Raw genomic sequence first — 9767 nt, forward strand, 5'->3', positions numbered from 1 at the left:
CCTTGGAGCTGTGACATGGGGGGGTGGGGGTTGTTTGTTTGTTTGTTTGTTTTCCTGCATTCCTACTTACGCTAAAACATTGTCTCTTCCTGCATCTTGAGCCCACTGGCCTTTGGACTGGAACTTATACCATGGGTTCTCTTGGGTCTCAAGTCTTTGGACTTGAACTAGAACTATACCATCAGTCCTCCTGGGTCTTCAGCTTGCTGTTTCTACCTGCAGATCATGGGACTTAGCCTCTGCAATCACATGAGCCAATTTCTTATAATAAATCTCTCTCTCTCTCTCTCTTTCTCTCCCTGTGTGTGTGTGTGTGTGGGGGGGGGTGTGTGTTGGTTTGGTTGGTTGGTTGTGCTGGTTGGTCTATCCTATTGGTTGTTTCTCTGGAGATCACTGACAAATACACATGCAAACTCAGTTTGGAAAGTTATAGCCAAAGAGGATTCACTTCGGAAGTTATAGTCTCTCATCTGTGGCCTTCCCTGCTTCTGTGACTTGTGAGGAATTGTCACTGCTATCTCCAGCTGACGGAAGGAGGCCACCGCGTCCTGTGCTGGTGTTCTCTAAGTCTGTGCTCTACCCAGAGTCAACCGCTTACTTAGAGTAGGAAAGACTCCAACATGCATTGATTTTGCTTCTGCTTTCTTGGATTATGCATTTGTTTTAGCCCAGCAGAATTCATGTCATCTTGTAAATCTATTTGATTTTACACATTAATGGTCCTTCATGATGGGAAACAACACACCACCACATAATGGTGAGAAGAGCTAGTTTTATCATCAACCCATCCACTCACCAGCAATTTGAACTTGGTGAGTCTTTCTAAATGAGCTTCAGTCTACTCCAGTGCATGATAGTGTCCAGCATGTCTCCTTTGCAGAATTCCTGGGGAAATTAAGTAGAATGACTAAGGGAAAAAACCTGGCACACAAAAGAAACCAAATGAATATTAGTTTCTTTCCTTTCTCCATAGTCGTTTTGAACATGTCTGAGGTAAGTTCCTTGCTTCAGAGATATTTAATAGTTATAATTACTTTTAAATTAAATGTTAACAGCACCCTGGGTTTCACTGAAAAACAGGGAACTTGGCCAACAGGTTAATTTTGTCAGCGTTATTGTTTCTCATCACCCTGCTCTCCTGTGTTCAATGCAAGTTAGAAAGCACAAGTTAGTTTTTTTCGTACCTCCTACTTATCATTGAGATCATATGTTTATTATTCTAATGTGATGCAGATTTCATGGTATCCAGGTTCAGTGAACATAGTTTTTAATTTTCTCAGTGTATCAAACAAAATGCTCCTTCTGTATTGTTAGTGGTGAAATTAATTCTCATCCTTTTCTGTGGCATAATCTTCTACCTCTTAGACCTTGGCTGACATCAGAGAAAATATTCCTTTTTTATGAAGAGATTACACTTCATAGGGCAGAGGTATAAGAACAGTTCCTTGAATAAAACGCCTGTGGGAGATGGGTTCGTGGGGGAGAGTTTTTGTGCTGCAGGGAAGTCACAGTCAGGGGTATGTATTCACACCCACACAAATTAAAGAATTTTTCCATTCTCCTTTAATGGGATGTAACTATATTCATCACAAAAAAATTGAAGTGGTGTTTAATCGTTTTAAATCAGCGTTATCTACCAATGCATACAATTATTCCCAGTTACCATTGTTATCCTAATAAAAAGTCTTAGATCTCAATGCCACCAGAGAGATTTGTTTGGAGGTGTGCCCTGAGACGGGGTTTTATTATTTCTGAAGCCTGTCCAGTTAAAAGAAGATGAAACAATTATTGTTAAATTGCCAGCATTTGCTTCCAAGAGGATAAGGGTGAAAACTGGATTTTCCCGGGTTAGATGTAGACTCTCTTTTCTGGGCAGAGCCATCCTGGTCATCCAGAAGTAAGTGGAGTCCCTGGGGGAATCCCAAGCACTCAGGACTTAATCCAAATGTAAATGTTCCAACTTGAACAGAAGGATTCTGATTAATGATGCAATGTTATGTCAGTGACCCATTGAGGGCTTGGATGGAATTCTGCAGAAAATGTATTTGTACATTAAGGTATTTTTCAGTCCATTTCCATCAATGTGGACCAGATAGAGAAAGAAGGAAAGAAATGAAAGAGGGAGACCTCTCTGATTCCAGCAATGTATGAAAGAGGAAGCACAAAGCCTGGCCACCAGACTTCAGGGATGCCTATGTCCAACAGAGCAATTTTCTTATTAGATAGGAGATCTTCTAATTCCAGTCCTAACTTCTGCTCAGTCTGTCTTGGCCTAGCCCTGATGTGGAACACAGGAAAAGCACCTCTGTTTGCCTACAAGAAATAGAGACCAGGGTAAAGTGACTTAATGAATAGGAGCTTACTCTTTCATGTAAAAAAAAGACGAGTGGTAAGCAGCACCGGGCGTCAGGGCTGGTGCACTATGCCATCTGGAGCCAAGGTTGCTTCTATCCTTTTCTGTCATGCTTCATCCTCTGCTTCTACCCTCAAGTTTACCCCATAGTCACAAGACGGCTGCTGGCATTCCGGGCATCATCGCTGCATTCCAAGTAAGAGTAAAAAAGGTAAGCAACAAAGAGGGAAAACCTCCCAGGTAAGTCAGTTGCTTACTTACTTCCCCACAAGCCCCACCCCAGGACTTCTATTTATATCTCATTGGCCAGTCCTAGCTATCAGGTTCAGGGTGGGGGGAGCTAAGAAACAATGTATCGATTATTTTCCCAAATAATCACTGTCCTGTTAAAAAGGAAGAAGGGGGAATGGATACTGGGCAGGTAACAGTTTCTTCCTGGGTTGTGCTCATATCTCCCAGCATGGAAGAAAGACAGACATAGAAATTCCAGAAAATCTCAGAGCTCATGGAGCAAAGAGCACAAAGTATTTCCCTGGAAGCTAGCAACACCCAGACTTCTCCCAGCCCATGATGGTGAAAGCAGAAGAAATATCAGAATGGGATGGCCAGACGGGCCTCTTTTCCTCACAGCCCAGAGCAGCAGATTAGCTCTTAAAAGTTTCCTGGGTAAGGGAGAGCAGATCATGAGCAAGTTCTGGAAGCCCCTGCCTGCTGGGTCAAGGTTACTGCCCAGAGTGGCTTGGCACCAACTCTAGTCTTGGGCTGTGTTTAATTTCAGACAATGCCACACGTGGGGATTTTTAGAAATCCCACATTATTCACCACATGCGGTGGACTCAACCTCAGTCACATATCCAGGTGTTCAAGAAATCTAATTTCCTTCTCTCTTTTTAAATTACGAACTCGATTCTGTCAGATAGGATACACTTAATTGCAATCAAATCGTGTTCTCTTTCCCTCAAGTTAGCCTCCGAGAACCAACAAAGAGACATACAAGCACATGAGTATTTACAAGATAACCTGCTAAGTGCTTTAATTAGGGCAATTATAAAATGCTAAGTAAGATCAAGGAAAGGGCACCTGACCCATCCTTAGGACATCAGGGAGGCTCAGAATGGCCATTAATTAATTTTTCTTTTATATTAATCTCCAATATTCCTTTCACCTGTAAATATCAGAATCTATGATCTCACAACCCCCAATGCATGAACATAGTAGAAATTTAGAACAAACAATTTTTGTTTCTTTAGTTGAACAGTTTTCCTCAGTCGGGTTGCATTACTTAAGAAAAAGCTTCTCTAAATGGGTCCCATTGCAGTGTGTCAGCGGGCTCTTGGGATGTCATGCAGACAAGCTTTGGTTTGTAGGATGACTTCTACATGCACGGCTACAAAGGTGTCTTATGCTTATTTAGTGCATTTGGGGTCTCACCATCTGTGGTTGCATTCTATCTACAAAAAAAAAACAAACTAACTAACAAAAAACCTGTGTTAAGGTGATGAGAAAAATACCTTTTACTCTATTTTACAGTTCTGATAAATGCATCAAACATAGGCTGATTAAGTAATTTACCCATGGTCAAAAGTAGGCAGTTGGTAATATACTCAGATTATCAAGTTTTATAATACTTTAAGGCCAGTTCCAGAGAAAGGTCCCCCTCCTACTTTTCTCCAAAGGGCCACGTGGCACCAGAAACAAAGTCATTCTGGACAGACCATTACTCTGCCCCATCTTTACAGTGGAAGTCACACTGCCTACCTTCTGAAAGCTTTAAATACTTTAAGGTAAACACGATTCTCTCCCCTCCAGTGTCTACCAATACATGACAGTTAATTACAATTTTATGCTGGTTCTGACAGGCTGTGTTGTTGAGCAGGTTTTCACACAAAGTTTTGGTGGGAAAAGCAATGGACAAAGGCGTCAATTACAAGGGTAGACAAAGCCCCCTTCATGCAACGGGAACTAACTTGTGAATCCTGATGGGCACTCAGTGAAGAACCAGGAGGAATAATAAAAAAGATCATTGATCCCTCTTTCCTCTGCATTTTAAACCATCCATAATTGTTTCTTGGTTGACTGAACTTAGCAATCTTTCCTGTCAAGGAAATGCCCAGGCTGTCTTTTAGAAATTAAACCAAAAAAATTAACATTCCTCAAAGCTTTTAGTGTAATGCACTTCGTACTCAATAGCCCACAGATTTAACCTACTAGCATGATGACAACATCTTGGCTTTGAGTGTTCACTAAAAATAATATATTATAATCATTACCGTGCCAATATACTAAAAGCCATGTTGTATAATCTTGCTTCAGTTCTCTCTAGAATGTAATGACAAAATGGCACGATAACCTTGATGAAAATCTTATCCTGTTTTGCCATTGTAACCTCTAGTTCCTGATAAAACAGAAAAACATTCAGATACACAGAAACAATTGCAGAGATTAAATAGCTGAGTAAGATAGACAAAGGAAGGAGGAATTTTTTTTCTATCCTTTTGTTTTCAGCCTGGAGGTTTGAATTGTTTTCTTAAGGCAAAATATTGGCTCCAACTAAATCAAATGTGTACCCAAATACTGATTATCACCAGCATTTAAAAACTCTGGCATCATCTCAATGGCTTTTTGTTACAATCACAAAACAGAAAGCTGAAGCTATTACAGCCTTGGATTTCAACAAGGTGAATTTGCGGAAACAATAGGGAATAATTTGCCTGATTGTTCAGGGATTACCTTAGGAATGTGGTATCCACAGAGCAGACAGTACTCGCAAAGTTCCACTTTGGTTTAAACCTTGGGAGTTTTCTTCGTGTCACTACAAAGGTGTATTTTTAGGATTGGGCCCCCATCACGAGTCCCATAGGAGTACAGAACATTGGCGTCAGAAGGGGTCATGCAGGTCATTTACTGGTGAGAAAACTGAGGCTAGGTGATACCCAGCGAGAATCAGAACAGATCTCAAATCCATTGTGGGAGCTCTTTCCAACACACAGTCCCTCCGTGTGATCCCCAAGTTTGCATGGTTCCCCCTCAAATCCCAGCATTCAGGTAGAGTCAGTGCAGCTCACTTGGAGGTGAGTTAAGAGACCTCAGCCAGACTCACTCATTGGGATCCATCATAAGAGACCTCAGCCAGACTCACTCATTGGGATCCATCATAAGAGACCTCAGCCAGACTCACTCATTGGGATCCATCATAAGAGACCTCAGCCAGACTCACTCATTGGGATCCATCATTCTGCCCCCATCAGGAAGCAGAATGAGACTAAACAGAGGTGTGACGTGCAGGCTAAAGGTGAAAGTGAACCCAGGAACAGGCTTCTGGCAGATGTGGAACCTCAGACCCAGGGGCCTGGGCATCCCAATCTGGGTTCAAAGGCTAGTTCTTTCATAGGTCAGGATTGCTTAATTTCACTGGATCTCATGGTGCTAAGAATCTTCATTTTCTACCTTGGAATTCTCCAGACACCACGGACAGCAACAAAGAGCTCTAGTGTCACATGGATGAGAAGCTCAGAAGTGAGAGGGTGACCCCTCCCAGAGGCAACCTTGAATGCATGGGGAGTGGGATTGGGGCAGCATGAGGGTCCCTCACATCCCCTGGCAGTCAATTCTGGGAGGTATCCTGGAGGTCTCAAGGAGTCCTGGTAGACTTGACCTCATGGCCCACAAGCTCAGTGATATCCCTGGTGTTGGTTTTTCCTTTTTCCTTCCCTTTCTGTCCCCTGCCTGCTGGGTTTCATCATTTCCCAAATAACCCACCCGCACACAAGTTCTTGTCTCACGCTTTGTTTTCAGGGAAATTCAAACTCAGACAACCATTTCCTAGCTGGGTGATTCTGAGACCATTACTCAAATTTCTACCACCGTCTCTGTCCTTCCATGGTGGCCTTGTCACAGCACTTCATTTCATCAACCTCAATAACAAACAGAGAGAGCCTCTCTCAAAGAAAAGGATATTTATTCAGGAATAGGGCATTGCAATGGGAATGTGGATGCCAATGTAAACGATGTGCATATTCAGGGAGGTATAAGAAGACAAAGGGATTTAAAGGAAAAATAATGGCAGATTGCATAATGGCCTTTCCCAGCTCTATTTGTCAGGGGGTTTGACACAAGCCACTCCCTTGTGATTCTGGAAGCTTCCACAATTTACAGTGCTACCTCAGCCTGCAGAGACTGTTCCTTGATTTTAAAATGCTTGCCACTAGAGATCTGCACAGCTCACTCCCTCACATGTAATTTTCTCATCGAGTGATGCACACGTCCAAGGTTTTCATTCTGAGCGCATTTTATAACACAACACATCCCCAGCCTACCAAACTGTCTTACTGCTTACCCTCCACTTGTTAGAGAAAAATCACACTGACAAGTTGAGCAAACAAAAATTCATTTTATTCCAGTGCTCTTGCCAGCAACAGGGAAGAAAGTACAGCCCAGGTCTGGATACTCAGCTCCACTGAAACAGAGGGCAGTGAATTGCTCATGGCTGGGGTGGGACATCTCAGGCCATCTGTGTTTGCTGATTGGCTTTGCCCAAAGGAAAAGTAAACTTTCTCATATCCTTGGGGCAGGAGGTAGTTTTACAACTGCGAACAAGGCACCCAACTCAAGGAGGTTAGGCTCCTACCTTCCCATGGAGACTGAAAGAGAGAAGCACTATTTTCCTTGTTGATTACATTTCAAAGGGATGGCTCCCAGGTCTTTGAGAAAGACAGTCCTGGGCTGCAAAACTGGCAAGAGGCTTTTACAAAGATTGGCATCCCAAAGGGGCAAATAAATAATTTACAAATTAAACAAGGTTTTAAAAGTAAATGCTCTAAGAAAAGGGAGGTCAGGGGCCTAGAGTCAGGAAGAAACATGTCTGCAGTTGAACCCAGCTGAAGTCAGCATCGAGGCTGTCTCGGGCACATAATCACCACCTTATGTATCACGTCTTTGCTTGTCTTGTTTCCTCTCTTCTCACTAGAATATGAACTCCAGGAGAACAAAGATTTGTTCTGTTTCGCTTACTGTTCCATTGCCTACCTAGAAGACTGCTTAGCACATAGTATTTGCTCAATTAATAGTAAGTGCACAGAACATTCCAGAACGCTTCCAACTTTACTCTTAGAAGTAAGTCATTTTGTTTTGGATTGTTTTCAGTGGGCTTACTAGTGATGTCACACATTTTGTTCAATTTTTTGCTATAAAATTCCTTGTATTTTGAGATGATTCTGGGAATAATTTAAAATTTCTTTCCTGGGTCATGACTCACAGCCCTTCATTATTTGTGTGTGTGTATATTTTATGCATATATATATGCATAAAATGTATGTATGTATATGTGTGTATATATACACGTACAATAATTCAATATTTACACTGTATATACAAAATATATTGGGTGAATACTCTGAATATATATGCTCACATACATTGTATTATTTTCATACCTAAGCAATTCAATGGGAACTCGGTAAAATTTATTTACCAATTTTTATACTTGCTCATACACATTTTCTACCTTCTTTCAAACCTCTATCTCCTTCCCAAGTTGGCTTCTTACTATCTGGAAGACTCGTGAAACAGTTTTCAAAATGTTTTTTAAACACTGGGTTAGAGACAGGAGGGTGCTTGGCTAAGGCCCCATGCTGACCAGAGCCAACCACTGCCCCACCTGAGAAGACCCCCGCTGGTCGGGGAGCTGGTGCTGCAGGTGCACCTGGAGCATCAAGCAGAAACTAACAAGTGGCCACTGATTAAGGACTATCAGGAGAAAGTAGAGTCTAAACTGAGATCTGTCTGCACCCTGGTCCTGGTCCGGGGATTGTTGGATATGTATGTATTGTTGGATATGTCCTGGTCCTGGGATTGTTGGATATGCTGATTCAGAGAGGAAAGTCTTCAATCTGCAGATGAAGGGAGATCATTTCTGTACCTTGCTGAAATTGCATGTGACAATGATCAAAAACATTATCCTAAATAATTCCCAAACAGCTTACCAAGATGCATTTGATATATATATGAAAGATATGTAACCCACCCACCCAATCTGTCTGGGGCTAGCTCTTTTCTGAATTTAACTGTGAAATCCTTAATCACCAAGAGCTCAACTGCACACTGTCTAAAATGGCTTTTGATGAAGCTGTCACAGAACTTGATCCACTGAACGAAGACTCATACAATGTCAGTGATCTCATCATGCAGGGCTTAGAGATGACCCAATCTTATGGACATCAGACCATGCAGGAGAAGTATGTGATACAACAAAAGGGGCCGGAAACTAAATGTGTCCTTCCCTTCAAGAAACACATCTCCATCCCTTATTCCACTTGGATTTGCTATAGCAAAAAAACCCAGTCATGTGTATGGAATCAACTGTGTATAGCCTTCTCATGCCGCAGCTTTGGGAAAACTGTGCCTTGATTGGTGTTAGTCTTCCCGGTTTGCAGTTAGTGCTATAGAAAAGTATTAATACCTTCATTTCACATAAACATAAGTGAATTCCAAACACTTACATAGAAGACTAAAAATGTATCTGGTATTTAAGTAATCTGGACCACTTCTGTAAGTGACTCTGTTTTGTATTACTTTGAAGATATGGAAATACAGTTAATTACAATTAAAGAGTGTTCGACATAAGTTCTTAATTTATTTCCTCTCTTACTCTTTTTCAGGGGTTTCCTTTCCGTAAGCAACTCTTCCATGTTCTGAATACGTTTCTTTTTCATAGGAATCCAGAAATATCAGACTGAGTGGGAAAGCCTTTGGCAATTGAAATGTGTCCTCTGATAGGTTGTGGAGGTCATGGGTACCCAGGACAACAGAAAGTTTCCTAATTCACTCTGCATTGCTGCTGTTTAAGTTAATAACTTACCTCCTACCTTAAAGTTCTGGTGTCCACTGTACTATGTAATAGCAGTAACACGTTGCTGTCAGAATACAAGCATTTTGACAGACTAAAGTGCATGCAATTTCCTAATATACCAGAAAGAGAAAAATAATTAAAGCTCACAAGTCCGAGTCCAAAGCTTGTGTACTTTTCTATGCAGATCTGTGCCCAGGGGAGAGGGTGTCCAATTTGACTCATGATGGCTATTTAGAGAGAGGAACCATTGCTGTGTTGCTAATCAGTGACTGTACTATAAAAAAAAAAGTCTGGAGAAAACGTTAGGCCTTATGGAATAGCAGAGTAACATAAAACAAAATTACATTTTAGAAATCATTCCCTATTCTGTTGTAACTATTATATGCCCATATTTTGGGGACAAGTGAATTTACTATTTTCTAGAGTTGATTGATATTTCCTCTTGATTTTATGTAACATGTAGGAGTAATGCCCATATTTCCACATTGTTATACATTTGTCTAGCGATGCCTTGAAATGTATAAAATCAGACTGCCTTTTTTATGGTAAATGTTTTACCATGACTCA

General features: G+C 41.3%; 1 pseudogene; it reads left to right on the forward strand.

Annotated features, from left to right (window-relative positions):
- The first annotated feature begins 2462 nt into the window (after positions 1-2462).
- LOC134366513 (14-3-3 protein theta-like) lies at positions 2463-8619 on the forward strand (annotated as a pseudogene).
- The last annotated feature ends 1148 nt before the right edge of the window (positions 8620-9767 follow it).

This window comes from Cynocephalus volans, chromosome 18, assembly GCF_027409185.1.
Source record: "Cynocephalus volans isolate mCynVol1 chromosome 18, mCynVol1.pri, whole genome shotgun sequence".
NCBI lineage: Eukaryota > Metazoa > Chordata > Mammalia > Dermoptera > Cynocephalidae > Cynocephalus > Cynocephalus volans.